General features: G+C 41.5%; 1 long non-coding RNA gene across 1 annotated transcript in view; it reads right to left on the reverse strand.

Annotated features, from left to right (window-relative positions):
- Window positions 1-17,803, reverse strand: part of LOC113563620 — a 55,868-nt gene extending 38,065 nt beyond the window's left edge. The window contains exons 1-2 of the long non-coding RNA XR_003407546.1: window positions 17,451-17,803; window positions 13,590-13,657 (exon numbers count right to left, since the gene is read on the reverse strand). This is a non-coding gene — a long non-coding RNA (uncharacterized LOC113563620). The remainder of the gene's footprint in view (window positions 1-13,589; window positions 13,658-17,450) is intronic.
- Between the last annotated feature and the right edge of the window lie 111 nt (window positions 17,804-17,914).

The raw sequence follows: 17,914 nt of genomic DNA on the forward strand, positions 1-17,914 counted from the left end.
AATAGGAAAGGGACAGGAATTAGATAGTCCCGCGGAATCCCATTACGGCGTAGGGTACGCGCGATTGTCCGATACAAAATAGCGCTCGAGGTCGAATGGATGGCGCGTGGGAGCAGCTGCGAGGCGCAAGATGCGCGTGTCGTTTCCGATATTGCGGTGTAAATTCGGCTGGCGATCTCGCTCAGGCCTTTTGCATCGGATGCAATCCGTTATGCAACTCGTGTTTATTTTTGATACGGTCAATCGGAGTAATGGCAAGAACGGAACGGACATGCGATAATATCGTACTCAGCGCGCGCTGGCAAAATTAGTCACTACCACGGTACGAACTCGAGAGGAAACAATAGCGATAAATTGATTTAATGAAACTATCATACAACATGTTATTTGAAAGCAATGATTATATATTAAGCATTACCGTGGCGACTCGCCTGTCTCATTTATTCCGACGTAGTAATTTTACGGTGAAGCGGCAGGCACGTTTTACAGGCAGGATCACAATTGAGAGCGCCTCTGAGAAATATTAACACGGTTATTTCCATGCCCGAAAGAACGAGACGGACGAAAGAGTCGCACGAGTCGCGGAATCCAAGGAATTTGAGGTCTCCTTTTACACTTTTACGGACGGAGCGTGTCGAGCTCGTTGTGCGGCACCGGAAGATTAATCGTTTTGATTCGACGACACGGAATTGAATTACGAGCTACGTGCACGAAGGCACGGAAAGGTCGAGAGAGAGCGCGACTCGCGTTACACGGTAGATTCCTTGCGGGTGTGGCGACCGCGTGCTGTAAAATTCGGGACATTTATTGCAGTCGTTTTGCGACCCGCATACTGAAACTCAGGACAGTTCAATGGCAAAGAATCTCCATTCGTTTGCGAAATTGCGCGCACTGTGCGTCTGCCAAATGGTCTCGTACCTGAATACGTATACGTAGAATGCCAGGATCTTTAAATATATTTATGATTTATTATACAAGAGCGAGATCAAAAACGCAGAAAATAAATAGTAAGTAAAATCTCGTATTCATAATTTTAGTACAATCCACGATTCAGTGCAGTGTAAATCGTATAAAATTAATGAGATTCTCAAAAAATAGTAGAAGCTGAACGGTTAAATTAACTAATGACAAATTAAATAATTTTTTTAATTTTGCAATTGGTGTATCTAGTGCAAGAAAACGCACTATCGAAATATTTGATCATAAGAATATTATATTTCCCTCTTTAAATTTCTAAGAATATCGTGAGGGGGAATGGCATAATAAATGATGCTTTCGGTACGACGACATGGACGCTTGATTACAGGATCTCAAGATGCAAGCCGACGATAGTGCAGGGAGGTCCACCGCGATCGAGTGCGTAACCCTCCGGCAACTAATTGGAGTGTTTTAGTTAACAAGTCGAGCCGTTTTTCGGTAGCACCGTATCTTTCCGCCGAGACCGTCGAAGAAAAATTGGAGACGCGATGGTTAACGAGCTACAAAAGTCTCGACGTTTTTTCAAATTCAATAACGTGAAAGCGAAATTCACGTATTTAAAATCGAACGATAAATTCGCACAGCTGTTGTTTATTTGTAGCAAGAAATAAAAATTAAACAATTTACTGTAAAACGTTATGTAAGTGAAATTTCTCGACAATTCTTTTGTTTAATCAACGAGCTTCAATTTATACGAGCATATGGAAAATGACGAAACCGGAAGACTTCGGCAAATAAACAAAATCGTTCAGATCGGATAGGCGCAAGGTTGATTTCTGTTACATAACATGCCAAATTTAATTGCATCTTCACGCTACCACAAACCAGATGCACGAAAAGAAAAATAACTTGTTGGATCACAGGGAAACAAAACCGAAACCGTATCGATCCAGTTGTATTTTCCGAACGAGAAATTTCTCGCTCGGAAGAGCGTACATTCTTGCATGAGAAACTTTCGAGTCTGCTAGGAAATTTCACAAAATTTTTTTATTCCATTTTAAACAGGAACAAAGCAAGCTACCAGGCAATGATAAAAGGCTCGATCATTCCATTGAGCAACTTTCATGAACGTACTTTTTCATAAAATTTCCGGGACGCGAGATGAATCGATATGCCCTGAAAGTAAAAATAACTCAAAATAACTCAAAAAGGAAAAAAAATTCGATGATAGTTCATCCGTGCTTCATTTGTACCTCAAAGAGTAAAACGACACAAAGTGCTTCGCGCAAAATAGCGCCATGACGCTACGAGATATCTCAATTACGTTAATGCAACGTGAAGCTGCGCTCTTTGAACGTGAATAATGTTTCGTATTCACCACGTTGTGGAGAATGGCGAACGACGCTTTTTTAGAGGGTCGCAAGAATCGCCGAAGCGAGATCGCTGCGCTGCGCGCAGTAGCGTAACAATGGCAAGAGTTAATTCGCAGTCGTTGGCACGGAGAAGAAAGGAGGAAGGATCGCGTACGGGATCCAGACGATCGTTCCGGGTGAATCCCACGAAGAGCAATCCTGGCGTCTGATCCTCGCGCGGCCGTACGAGACGATCATCGTTTAGATAACGATCGAGAGGTCGGGACTCTGCTCGCGGACGAGAGCGACACGGGGGAGGTTCAACCCCCGGCAAAAACGCCCGACAACGAGGGAGACAGAGTGGCATGACGTTAACGTAACTCGGCAGATAAGCCTCGGAATGGTCGCCGCGAGATTTCTTTCGCTACTTCGCCCCAGGAACGAGCGGCGCGCACGCGAGAGGAGTTACGCGAATCCATAAAAACAGATATTACTTCGGGCAGTGAAGAATTGCTCGGTGGCAACTCTTTCCTCGGCAGATATACACGGTGATCCATCATTGGCTGAAATATCTAACAACGGGCTCTTTGAAAAATTTCGTATTTCAATTTTTTCCTTTAGCAGAATTTGGGCAAATGGCTGTTACGTCGTTGCATAAATTTGAATCGCCTATGAATATTTGCGTATGAAATATATAGCTCTTTTTATTAAGTTACAAATCAAAATTCTTAAATCTTACTTAAGATTAATTGACAAGAAAGGAAATATTGTATTTAATTTAAACTTTATCCGAGCGTAGTACATCTAAACATTGATTCTCGCATTTGTTTGTAACTTGAACACTGTGAAAGGGTCGACAACGCAACAAAATTTTCTGAAGGTTTGAAAGATTAGCTCGTATATAAGTAGCGAAAAGGTGCAAGCACGCACGCGCGTAAGATACGTCCGCGGAAATTTATGGGCGCAGTTATTCATACTCGTGGCTCACGCTCGATGACTAATTATTGCAAATTCATAACTGTGGGCCGGTTTCCTTGTAAATCATTCGTAATGAATGAAACGTGTTTCACAATCTATCACAAGGGATCATAATAATGCAGAAGACTAACAATAAAATTACGCCTCCATGTTTATCACAAAAGCAAAAAAATTTTAACAATAATGATATGAATTTTTATATCAATAACGACACAATAACGGAGCCATCGAAGAAAATTATGTAGTGACAGAATACGTGAAATAAATTACCGCGAGACACGCACCCATTCATACCATCACGATTCGCGGAGCAAAAAGCAGCGCGTAAAAGAGATATGAGAAAAGCTGTGACCGTTTAGACCATAATTTCCGCTCCTAGCGAGCTTTATTGCATTGCCGTAGCAATAACATCGTCTTTCTCTTCTCGCGTCGGAGGGATACTTCGTGCCAAGATTTCTTTTGCTCTTCCGTTCCTCGCGGAGCGAAGAGACGGGGGAAGAAAGGAAGCACACCGAAAGTAGAAGGATCGCGAGGGCGCGATCAAGTGGTAGCGCGCCAGGGAAGGATGGCGTCCATCTTTGAGGGTGGTGGACGATACCACGTGCAAGCACTTCGTGCCAATACGCCGCGCGTCAGGATTACGCCTCGGCGCCCTGGAATTGTTTAACTTTAATAAAGCTATATCCTGCCAGCACACCTCGCCTCGCGGCTGCGCCGTTGTCCTCCCCGCCGCGTTTAGACCGGAGGATCCTGTCGAGATTGCCGGGATGGTTGCGCGCTCCTCTCGGCTTAAGCGCCTTCTCGAAAGCGCGCTCACGAGATTACGGTGGCTTTGGAATAAATAAGGAAACGAGAGGGAAGTAGCCCGAGAGTCCGCTCATTCATGAAATCGTTCATTTCTGTCCGGTAGCCTCGTATCTTATTGATCGACACGGAGATTGCATGCGTCTAGGCGTTAAAAAGTTATCTGATTTTGAATAAACGAGAGACTATATAAAATGGGTGAAGTAAACCTTTTCACGAAAAAGTCTCTTGAATTTCCAGGCACTCTGATAACTAGGCATCGCGTTAAAATTCTGTTGAAATTATTTGCATAAAATATTTATAAAACAATTTAAGCAAATAATAGTTGAGATTCTTTAAATAATTGTTAAGTTGTGGTTAGGCACGGTAACACGTTCATGTACGCTACGATATGAATGATTTATGCTCCTCGTATGACTCATGTGACAGAAAAAGTGCTCATTTTCATAATTATCGTGTCGTGAGAGCTGCGCGATCGTAGTGAAATATTCATCGCATCGAGTGATAAATCCGTCGTCGAAGCAACAGGTTAACGTCGAAAGTTCCACCTCGGAGTGCATAAAGCTCGTACCTTTGACAGGATAAATGCGACGATAAATGATTGGCTGGCTCGTTACTCGATTGCCAGCATAATTTTCGTCTGCGGCTTTCGATAGCCGAGCGCTTCCTAAAATAATTACTCAACGGATATCGCGGCGAGAGAGATACCTCCTTGATTAAAATAACTCTTCGCAGTGCATGAAAGCGCTGAGCGACAGTCAATTCAGCGCACGTCATCGTCATCTCCGTCACGCATTCGGCGCAGGATAACCGATCGGAAATGAAGTACGATATGGACGCGTGGGACGCGAGGCAATTTGTCGCTTGATCGCCGATTCGTGATGCCCGCGGGATTTCGCAGGGTGGCTTCGAAAACGGCCAACGCGGGGTGTTCCGTAAAGTTCGATGCGGTTAATCACGATCACGCGGTTCTCTCATACATTTATCATCCGCGATAAATGCGACGTTAATTCTAGCAAACCCTATTCCCAGCAGCAGGTGCCTTGCCGAAGAATAAATCAATAAACGCTGTCAGAGAAATAAAGTTTTGCGTGAAAAGGAATAAAAAAATAATCGACGTCTTATATTTGTTTCGGTACTAAGCCGTTGCATCAGGGCCTTGACAGATTTGCGTGTATAGGTTCCACTTCTATTGGGTTGGCCAAAAAGTAATTGCGTTTTTTTTTATATAAATAAAAGGCGAATTTTTCATGGGAAACAAAAACTTTATTAAACAATATATTGTCCATTTTGTTTGATTATCTTTTGCCATTTTTTAGGCAACTTCATGATTCCGCGCTCAAAACAGTTCTTATCTTTTTCAGCAAAAAACAATTCCAACAACGATTTCATATCCTCATCAGCAGTCAAGGTTTTACCATTCAAGGCGTTTTGCAAAGAACGAAACAAATGGTAATCTGATGGTGCCAGGTCTGGCGAATATGGTGGATGTGGTAACACATCCCATCCAAGCTGCAACAATTTTTCACGAGTGACCAAACTTGTACGTGGTCTAGCGTGATCATGGTGAAACGCAACACCTTTGCGATTCACCAATTCTCGACGTTTCTGTTTGATGGCATCATTTAATTTATCCAGTTGACGACAGTATACGTCTGAATGAATGGTTTGATTACTTGCAAGCAGCTCAAAATACACGATACCTTTAAAGTCCCACCAGACTGACAGCATAATCTTTCTTTGGTGAATATCTGCTTTTCAAGTGCTTTGAGCAGGCTCATCACGCTTGCTCCACGATCTTTTTCGTTTGACGTTGTTGTAGACGATCCATTTTTCGTCGCCTGTTATCATACGTTTCAAAAATCGATCATTTTCCTCACGTTTCAAAAGAGAATCGCAGATGTCAATACGCTTAGTGAGATGAATTTCTTTCAGCTCATGTGCTACCCAAATATCGAGCTTACTAATGTATCCAAGTCGTTTTAAATGGTTTTCAACACTCGATTTCGATACGTTAAGATTCTCAGCAATCTCTCGTGTCGTTAAACGCCGATTCGAATCGATCAGTGCCTTTATTTTGTCGTCATCAATTTCGATTGGCCTTCCTGAGCGTGGTGCATCTTTCACATTAAAATCTGCAGATCGAAATTTAGTAAACGAATTTTGACACTGCCGCAGTTTTAAAGCATCTTCGCCATATACATTACATAACTTTTGATGAGCTTGCACAGCGTTTTTCCCTTTTCGGAAGTAATAAAACAAAATATGAGGAAAATGTTCTTTTTGATTTTCCATTTTGAAATCGACGGCAAACAAACAATTGTTAACGAAATCGTGTACTTTCTTTTTCTAAAGCAAGCTTGAACTGTGAGTTGTTAACCTACATAATGAATTTGCGGTTTAGAATGAAGTTAGTTACATTTCAAGACATGTATGTCCATCTATTGGAAAAAAACGCAATTACTTTTTGGCCAACCCAATATTTTCTGTTTGATTCGCACGTTATTTTAGAGCACATCGGCTTCAGCGTTCAAGGGTGCTGGATATAGCTGTGCGTTTTGATCGCATCAATTCATTTCCCCGTTTTTCGCGCCGGTGGCGACGGATTTGGGCGGACTCTGTAAACTGCAAACTTATAACGATTTAGGTTTGCACGCGTTCTCTCCGGCGAGTGTTCCGCAGCACGAAAGCTACCGGTCGGGTTTACCGCAGCTCCGATTTTCACGGAGCGTACACAACGCTCGCCCGTAACAACAACGATCCCGCCGGCGATAGCAGACGTTATCTCCGCCACGCTTCCCGTTTTCGGTGCGGGCAAAATTCGAGATCGCCGCGATTGCTCGGCACTCCGGCGTTCGAGGGTGGACGGCACCTCCCCTAAAGTGGGTACGTTTCTTCATTCGCAGACTCGGCCGTGGCGCGCGGCTCGGTAATTCGATAGTTTCGTTAGTTCCGTAATCCTAGATTTTCCGAGCCATCTGCCACTCCGCTCGTTGAGCGGCCGAGATCGCGCCATTGAACCCGGCGAGTTAATTCTCGCGATCTCTTCCGGTTGCGCATCGGAACGACCGAGAAACCAGTTCGCCAATGTAGTCGTGCGACAATTACACGCGCGTGTGCAGCGACAGGGAAGCAATTGCTCCGGCCGGCCGGACGGGCCCGTTGATTAAAGAAGAGAGGGTGGGTTGCAGGACAAATAACGTTACCGCGTGAAAGAATTCAGCGATATTTTGGGATGCATCTTGGGTTCTGGAGCTACTTGTATATCTATTCATGTAATTGTAGTCGATAGTCGAATTGTTAGTGGCAATTGTGAAGGCAATAAATGTACTGTGTCTGTCAATTTTTAAATCTATACAGATATATATGTATATGTAATAAAAATATAATTATATAATATAATTAAAATATAATTATACAGAGCATTTAAAATTAAAATAAAACGTTTTATTGAATTATATTAATTGAGTTTTAATTTTTTTATCCCATTTCATTTCCGGATTCTTTATCACACTTTTATATTTTAAATTTATTATAACGAATAATTTTTATAACTTTCTTTTATTTTAATTACTTTATATTCATGCGGTTTAGCATCTGCCTTTACGCGGTTTTCATCACAATGGAATTGTAAGTTTATTTCTCACCTTCAACAGAGTTTAAAATTAAGATTCCCGCATGTGTTACAGCAAACTCGCGAATTGCGAAAGGAGTGTAGAACAAGAAACATAAATCACGATCCGCGCGTCTATCAAAAGCATCGCTCGACGAAATCTTCTTAGAGCAATTTGTAGCACAAACGAGCCGCGGGCAAGCGAACGGGGTGGATGTTTATGAAACGCGACGAAACAAAATTGCCGTAACTGCGGAGCGAAAGACAAGATAAAAGGGAGGCAACGGGAGACAGGGGAAGGAACTCGGTCTATCTGTTTCGGGGAGCAAAGAGACGAGCCGACGTAGGAGAGAGAGGATTAATGACGAAGACGCAGATGTTCGAAACGTTCTAAGCGCATTTCCTTAATAGCACTAACTGTTATATAAAGCCGCGCTCAGGTAGAAAGCAAGGACGATAAAAAGATCATTTGGCGCACTCTTATGCATCAGCCACCCCTTTTAAGAGGATATTAAATAATACGACGTCGCATTATAAACGAGCAAAGTTTTTCCCACGTATTTATCAATTATCGCACCCCCGACAATTATTCATGGCGATTGAGCAATGGAAAATTGAAAGAGAAGAGAATTTATGCAAATTCATGTATAATATATACATCAAGAATAATTTACACTAATATTGCCGCAGGTAAAAAATAAATTGAGCATTTATATCTTCAGTGACAAGTAAATATTTTTAATCAAACATTTCGACTTCTTCCTCTTTTTGTCTTAACAAGAACATTCTAAACCTCTTAATCAGGTAACTATATGCAACATACATATGAGTAATCAAATATTTCTTACTACTTTATCGATCAATAATAATCATTAACATGTCAATGAATGGAATAACGCGCTTAGGTAAATCAACGAAACATATACAGCGATAATCGAATCAGACTCGTGAAAACATTTAACGAGGGCCATAGAGAACCCCAGGTGTAAACGCACATGGGGAGGCGCGTCGATGCGGCAAACGCGATTCTTCATCGGTGCATTCGAATTCGAGGGCCGGGTTACAGGAGGGTGTGAGGACAATAATTTTGTACGGTCGATTTACGGGCAAACTCAGCTGCCTCCGTGTACGTTGGTTATATCCTCGAAATATATGTCTCGCACCCTCCGAGAGGGATAGGGGGAACGGGAGGCGAGAGAGAGATACGGCGGTCTCGCGGCCGCCCACGTCGCTTTCGGAGTTCTTGAACTCGGTTGACAAGGGCCCACAGGATTTAGGATCAACGGAGGTGTAGCAAGAGCCGGAGCCGTGCTTCGCCACGTGTAATCTGACCTGGCGCATCGAGTCGCGCGATGTAATCGCCGGTTTCGCCATTCTCGGATGCCAGGCTAGGCGCGAAGGTATCCGAATGCGGTACGGGTTCCCGTGGGATTAGCGAATGTGCGTCGAAAGTAATGCAAAGTCATAAAACCATGCAGTAACGCGTGCGTCACCGACGTATGCGTTAACAAAAAACGTGTAATGAAACTGCAGGAAAGATTGACGAAGATATTGATGGAATAAATAACCGCAATTTCTAACAATTTCTGTGCTATTATGTAGGTATAACGGATGATAATAATTATATTAATATTAATGCGTGTGTGAATTTTGATTGATCGTGTGTGGTATCTGATATTCGTAGAAGATGTATGTAAATAATGCAAGTGAAACTTTGCGGATGCGCGAGGTAATTTTTCCGGCGATCTATCTTATCCTCGTAATGAATTGACGAAAGTAACGGATCCGTTCGAGTATCAGGAACTTTTCCCATTCTTCCAATCCTGATTTCACGTTAATTATGCGACAGTATAATTCCGCAGAAAACAAATTCCGCGGAAAACAAATTGTGACAGCATATAATTTAATGGATGATGGATGGATCAGCTTCTTTAATGGAAAATAAGTTTTATTAATGAAGATGCTCTTTCCACACGACACAATCGTGTCAACAGCTGCTATGCAACTTCCGCAACTTTGTCATTCAACGAAAGATGGATGATTATTCTTTCACAATAACGGTAAACGCGATGTTTTACAATGTTTTGTTGTATGATAGTTTACAAAACCGATGAACGCTATTTGACAAACAGAAGTTACGGGATTATTAATGAAAAATAAGATTTGATAAACGATTTTGATATCGAGAAGAAAGAAAGAAGACAGAAATATTACTTTACATTTCCAAGAAATATATAAATAATTGTTCTTTGATGCTAAAAATAATAATGCAAAAATATATTCATAATGCGATTATTATTAAACATTTATTTTAGTACAATATTTTAACTTTCTCCATTTTCGAAGTTATTGAAATATACTAAAATTATGAACTTTTAATTTAAAAAGCGTATGTATATGTATAATTCATATTACAATTGTTTCATTTAATTTATTTTGCATTCATGTTTGTATTAACTGAAACCCGAAGCATACTCTAACAATCAAATGCGCTATTTCGCGCACTGTCTGGCGCTGTTTGACACGATTTTGCCGATTTTTCAGTCGATAAATAGCCAAAGTGAGTTATATAGGATCGTTTTGAATCTTATATACGACATAAGCGCATCCTGCTGACATGCATTCAGTTTGCCAACCGTTAACACGATTTAACGAGCTTTGAAATATGAACGACCTGCGAGAATCTGTGACCCCATCGATGTGTATCGGTCTCGAATAAAAAAAAAGAAAAAATATAGGTATGTAAAAATGCCTGTACGTTCATAAATAAATGCGGATATATGCAGTAAGTGGCAAGAGAGTGTGAATATTGACAAACGGAGCGAAATATAGATTCCAATCGATCATTTTAATGGAGAGAGAGAGAGAGAGAACGATCGAATAAAAACGTGTCGTTATTTATACTTGTGCGTGCATCTGCAATTTGAAAAACATTCATCAGATCAGTAGTTGTTAGTTAATGTTATGATGAATTAGCTTAGAGTGCTCAATACCTTTAATAATGTTTTTAAATTATTTTCTTGTGAATAGAAAGTTCTTGTTGTCACATAAATTTTCTTGCAATGAACAGAATTAAATTTTTAAAATTCTCGTTCAATTAGAAGCGCATGCACTATCGATCACTTGTGCGAACCACCGGGATTATAATTACAATGAAAATTTTTAATTCATACATCGCACGTGAAAAGGTTCCAAATCCATGGCAAATTGTATTGCAAAATGTATTCTTTTCCCAATATCGCGGGCGCGTGTAAAAATTATTTATATTACTGCGATATCGACAGTCGAACAGAGTTGCAAAATAAATAATTGTAATCTCTTCCGCTATGCTAAAACAAAGCACTTCATCATATCTATAATGGGCGATATATTGTTTCCCTCTCGCCTCCCTCTCTACCCTCCCTCCAAGAATTAGTCGACAATTAAATTGCGGTTTAATATCTTCTACCCGCAACGCTACATCCTATTGCCGGAGGTTATAGAGAGTATCAACAATGAAATAAAAAAAATAAATAAAAATCGCCAGGAATGGCGCGTATTACCCCAAAGTTTAATTAACTCGATGAATCTGCCCGACGTATAAGCGAATACGTATTTCTACGTGTGCAGACTGGTGTGCATATTGCGCCAAAGCCATAGCGCGGGTAATTCTCTCGCAACTATGCTCTCGCTGACCATGCAATTTATTTTCCATACAGTTTTCATGGGCTCTTAACGAGGCCCCCGTCGCCTCCTCTCCTCTCTTCGCTCCCTCGCTCGCGCTCTCACCCTCTCTCTCTCTCTCACTCTTCTTTCTTTGGGACGCTACACGCTGGGCGTGTGGTGTGCTGATTTTCACGTATTGTGCATAGTGACGTGCCGCAACGAGGAGCAGACGATACCAACCCGACAAAGGGAAATGCAATTTACTTTGAAAGCGTTGCTCGCGTATTTGCATCTGCGTAAATTAGATCTGCACGCGCAGTTCGTTTCTATACGTGGCCTGCTTGTAACCGGGCTGCGCTTTCTCTCTCCTGCCGCTGTCTTTCTCTCTCGTGGCCGTTCTCTTTGCCGTGTCATACATTATACCGCGCTTGTTCCGGGACAATTTCGAGTTTGACTTTAAAATTGTTGAGCTTGTAAACGATACGAAAGTTGCAATTAACTCCGCGTCGCGCTCGGCGCGAAAAAAGTTACTCGGCCCGTTTACCCAGCCGAAGTGCACACCCTATCACAAATTTATTAACCGCCCATAACACGTGAAATTATGAAAACGTCACTTTTAATAACCACTCTCAACTATATATAACGCTATAAAAGATCAAATAATAAGTAAAAGTAATTATGGATATACTGATAATGTTCAATGCCTCGCAATATTATTTCGACAAAGTTTAAATTACATTAATAAATTACATTTATCCGCAGAAATGCGAAAGCATAAAAGTGTAATATTCATGTTCATGAATCGAAATTCGTTAACAATTTGAAAAAAAATCAGTTTAGACTTTGCGGGAGACAGCGTGACGTTCTCGAGACGGCAACTGACAAGGAAAGGTTTTTAGGTGTTACACTCGGATTTCAAAAATTTTTTGCATGCAGGTAGGGAGGTCCCCAAATAGAAGAAAAATTATAAAAGTAGCGGCCCAAATGCATATTTGCGCGCTACGTGCGCAATTTTCGATGTTAGGCTAATTACTCAAAAATGCTATTTCCAATCGAATTCTTTACATTTTTTATTTCACCTAATGCACAACGCTTTAAAAAGAAATTAAAACTGAAAGAATTAAAAACCTCCCTTGACCAGATCTTTTATGTCCTCGTTATGGATTCTGATCAAATCTATTTAAAGTCGCATACAATAAATCACGCAGAAAGAGCAAACTACGATTTGCGCAATGTACAATTATTCCAAATTGTGTGCATTGGCAGTTACAGTAAAAAATTAAAAAAGTTACGATGCAAATACCATTTTTGAGCAATGGGCCTTTTATACGCACTGTGCTCGCGCGGCACGAGATTACATTAGACGCTCGTATTTTCTAACACACACACACAAGTACACACACGCACACAGAAGCACATACGCGCACGCACACACATACACACACACACACACAATTATTTAAAGCAATATAAATGTACATTAGGTGAAATAAAAAATGTAAAGAATTCGATTGGAAATAGCATTTTTGAGTAATTAACCTAACATCGAAATTGCGCACGTAGCGCGCAAATATGCATTTGGGCCGCTACTTTTATTTTTTTCTTCTATTTGGGGACCTCCCTACCTGCGTGCAAAAAATTTTTGAAATCCGAGTGCAACACTTAAAAACCTTCCCTTGTGAGAAACAGTGTTGGAAAATATGTCGATAGGACATCGCTACTGTCAAGATTCATGAAGGTTCTCGACAGGATTCCAGAGTTGCTTGGTCATCGATTTATGGCTTCTTTGATCCTTTTGAAATCCCTGGGGCATTTACAGAGTTAAGATACACTTCGGAGCGTGGAAAAGCCGTATGCACGTATAGAGCGCGAGATCAACTAATACCGTAAAAGTCGAAGACAGACGAGCCGCGAAACATGGTTGGACTTGATTCAAAATTGATCCAAACTGATCAACGATACGTTGGATGTCCTCTCTGTGTCCCACAAATCGAATGCAAATCACATCTTTACCCTTTTCGATATGAAAAATAATTTTAATTATTTTTAAAATCTTGATAGACGATATTAGAAATTACATGATAAATTACACGACAAGAAATAGAAGTTTTTGCTGCATTATGACAAAATTAATTTTTTTAAATGCAATATTGAACTGTTCAGTCGCATTCTAGTATCTTGTATGACTGACAAAGAAGAGAGAGAAGAATCGAGCGCGATGAAGGAAAATGCAATTTCGCCGACCCCAAACACCGGCACGCACAAGAGCCCGTACTTACACACCACAGGAAACGCACTGGTGTCCCCGGCATACTTCCGGTGCACATAGAGCCGTGCGAATACCAACCTGCGGACAAACAAACGGGTTAATTAAAAGCCCAACTCCATGGAGTAAGTGGAAGGGTAAGCAGTAACAGACAGAGAGACAAGAAACAGGACGACCAGAACGGAAGACTTGTCTGTCTGCCATGATGGTCTCCTATTTGAGCACACCATGCACTTCTATGGTGCCCGCATAAAGGAATATTAAATTAATATTAAATTAATGTCTATGCTGTACAGTATGTAATACGAAATATTCAATTTTTTTTAAGCATTTGCGTAAACTGCACATTTTCTGAGCTAGAAGATGATAAAATTTTTCTGCTCCTTGTTTTCGCCCATCGTTTCCTGTCTCGCGAAAAGTGCACGTTATTGTTGGCGAACAGCCATGATCGCAAGCAGGAACAATCGTCGAAGCAAGAACGCTCAATGAAGGTCCTTTGTTCCGTGCATGCACGCGTGGAAATTTAATGACGTGAGCGCGAGCTTGTGTGCGAGAGTAATTCATTGATACGATTGTGGAAAACTGTTTCGCCAAGGCGCTAGTAACAAAAACGCACAAAAAAAAGACGCAGAAATTTAGAAATTAATATAAGTAGCGTATAATTTAGTCCGGGTAAAGAGCGTATAAATATAAAGGATAAAAAGCGAGAAAAAATTGTGCGAAAAAACGTAATTTTATTAGCATAATACTTAAAGCGTTCAAATACTTTGTAAGTACTGTAAAACAATAACTTGAAAATAACATATTCACTTTGAATAGTGTTGAGGCGTGATGCCTCCCGCGTATCAAACGACAAATGCCAAAATATGATTTCCGCGCCACAAAATGAGCAGATAATATGCTCTTAAATAACGAAGCTACGCAAAGGAAAGTTAAACGCGAATCTCTCATTGCGAAAATAATCCGTCTCGTGTAATCAATTTGTTCGCTAACAGACGCGCGACTGATCGAAACAGCGGTCGTAAAGTGCGATGGGGAAAGCCGCTCTTACACGGAGACCACATTGACGGCAACTTTAACGACGTCTAATACGACGAATAGCCGGTTCTGCGAGGCTATCGTGGGCTTTCTTTCCTTCTTTTCAGCCAGAACACCCGGTAGACCGTCGCACGACGTCGTTCTGTACGCGCACGCGATAAATCGTCAGCTCGTAAACAGCGTTTCCCTATTCGGTCAGAGTGCAGAGGAAATTAAACGCGCTCCAAAGACCCATCAAAATCGTGTCTCGCCGCGCGACGAAATTAACTGTCTATAAAGCACAGGCATATCTCGGTGGTACAACGTGGGATGAATGACGGGAACCTTGACCCGTTCCAATCTAATTTTCGATTGGAATCACATATTGCAGATTTACGAGCAACATGACTGTGAAAACGATTTTCGCAATAATAATCGTAAAACAATATGTTTCAAAGCTTGAACGTGCTATCAGAAATAGATACAATGCACTATATCAAATTTATGATCGTTTCCTATTAACACAAATTTCTAGTGTATAATAAGTTAGAATCATATTCCATTGTAGAAAGTATTAATGTCAAACATTATATGGAAACATATAATTTGTAAATTATTTATTCAAACTATTTATTATATTATTAGGTTGGTCAAAAAGTCTTTTCGTATTTTATGTAAAAAGGAAACACTTGTTTTTCACAAAACGCACTTTTATTGTAATCATCAATATAGTCTCCGCCTCGTCTAATGACCTCCTCCCATCGATCTACAAGCTTGAAAATTCCGTCCTTGAAAAAGGCACTAGTCTTGGAATTAAAGAAAAGATCCAACTCTCTTTGGACTTTGTCTGCCGAAGCGATTTTTTTTCCGTTAAGAAAATTTTGCAGCGATCTAAAAAGATGATAGTCGGATGGCGCGAGGTCAGGAGAGTATGGTGGGTGCTCGAGAAGTTCCCAATTAAGCTCTCCGATTTTTCTCAACGTGAGGCACTCACATGAGGACGAACGTTGTCCTGGTGGAAGAGGATACCTTTACGATTGACAAGTTGGGGTCGGAGTTCCTTGAGTTTTGTCTGAACTCTTTCCAATTGCTGACAGTAGAGGTCCGTATTGATAGTTTGATTTCTTGGTAGGAGCTCATAGTAGACAATTCGCGCACATCCCACCACACACTCAACATGATCTTCTGCCCGTGGATATTCCGCTTTGGAGTCCTCTGAGCTGAACTTCCGGACTCACACCAACTTCGTTTTCGTACCACATTATCATAAAAGATCCATTTTTCGTCGCACGTAATTAATCGATCAAGAAAAGGTTCGTTGCGATGTCCGTTGAGTAGTGTAACGCACTTGGAGATGCGATCAAGCTTATTCCTCTCGCTCAATTCATGCGGTACCCACTTGTTCAATTTTGACACAAAGCCAAGTTGGTGGAGGCTGTTGATGATGGTTCCGTGAGATACTCCGAATTCTGCCTCGAGCTCGCGAGTGGTAATATCCGGGGTTTTTTTGACTCTGCTTCGCAAGCGCGCTTTGTCGATGACCGAAGGCTCCAGACCTGGGCTCATCCTCCAGGTTAAAATCACCATTTCGAAATTTTTCAAACCAAAATTGGCACGACCTAACGGTAATCACATCTTGTCCAAAAACTTCACATAAATTTCGATGGGTTTGAGACGCATTCGTGCCCCTTTTAAACTCATACAACAAAATTGGCCTAATTTGCTGTTTTGAAAGCTCCATTTTGCGAATTTTTTATAACCTCACAATAGCTCACAGGCGCTGTACGTCTGCAACAGTTTGTACAGCGAGGTTAGGTGAATTTAAAACAATCACCCTTTCCCCTCCCTTTCATGGTTTGCTTTGAATGCAGGCGCGCAAAGTAGGGCGCCTCAAAATACGAAAAGACTTTTTGACCAACCTGATATATTATTTCTTATATTTATTTAACTATTTATTTAAAGCCTCATGTATCTAGATATTCAGGTATTTCCAGAAAAATAATTCTAGTATTATATCATGTTCATTCTTTTTCCATAGATTTTGCTATCGAATTAATTTTATCCAGGAGGAACAACAGTGTCGGATTATAGAGGGTTAAAATCCGTCACCGTGCGCGAGTTGATTAAGCCCCGTTAAGGTCGCTTTCTTGACTTTGGGTTAGGCCAGTAGAATTCCGGGGTGCTGGGAAGTTCACGATCCTGTGGAAATACACGTAAGTTGCAGCTCACGAGTGTTCCTGGCGGTGGTAACGTCGGCGTAACTCCGTGCCCGGCCGGAGCAAACTTCTCTGATTTCCCTGCTTGTGAAGTAATTATCATCCGTGCGCGCGCGCGTGCTTATCGCGACGGCGTACATCGTTGGCGGGTACTTGAGCACGTAATAATGGAAATTTCAGCCAGCACCATGGCGGAAGACGGGCGCACTCGATCAAAGTTGGCGCAACTTTATCGCGCGACGTGATAAAAACCGCGGTCCTACGACGACGTGATTTTTCCGCCGCGAAGCTCTCTTTGCCAATCGCGCGGAAACGCCTGGAATTTTTTGCCGCGAGTCATTCTGCTTGGCGCGCGCTCAAATGGCAGGAAGATCAATGCGCTTGAAAATAAGACGAAATTAGATGTTTATCTCTCGAAGATTCAAGTGTTTTAGAAAGTTTATGATATGAATATGATTTATAAATAAATGTATAAACACATTTCCGTCGTCCTTAACTATTCCTAATTTAAAGAATGCACTTTACTCGCGCGTTTCCAGACAATACCAATTGGCGTGCCACCTGAACTAATATTTTAAAAATATTTTTATTCTCTGTATAATATGTACAATCATGTTGTAACAATTATCACTTCTACGTACGTTCAATCTCGTCCTTATTGCAGAATGAATCGTAACATAGCAGAATAGGGTTCTAATCTTCTCGCGCGGAAATCCGCGAAAGATCCGTTCACCACCGAGTCGGAGCGTGTCCATGGATTTAGCCTGGGATGTGGGCCACGCACACGGTAGCACGCGGATATGCGCGCAAATCGCAGTCGAAGTGGATCCTCGGTCGGAGACGATACTTGAATTCCACCGTAGTGGGAGACCAGGACAGGAGATCGGTGGTGAACGGAGAAGGAGGAGGACGCGACAGGTGCGTTCGGACACACGTAGCCAGAGGCCGCGTGGAAATATGTCACGCGCCTAAATCGAGAAACACGCGCAAACTCTCGCCAAACGGTTGGGCGATCTTGAACCTCTTTTTAGAGAGTGGTCCACGTTACTCTCTTTGGCCAAACGCGGGACAGTGTCGGGTCAAGAGCCAGATATAGAAATCTGCG

This window comes from Ooceraea biroi, chromosome 2 (genome assembly GCF_003672135.1).
Source record: "Ooceraea biroi isolate clonal line C1 chromosome 2, Obir_v5.4, whole genome shotgun sequence".
Lineage (NCBI taxonomy): Eukaryota > Metazoa > Arthropoda > Insecta > Hymenoptera > Formicidae > Ooceraea > Ooceraea biroi.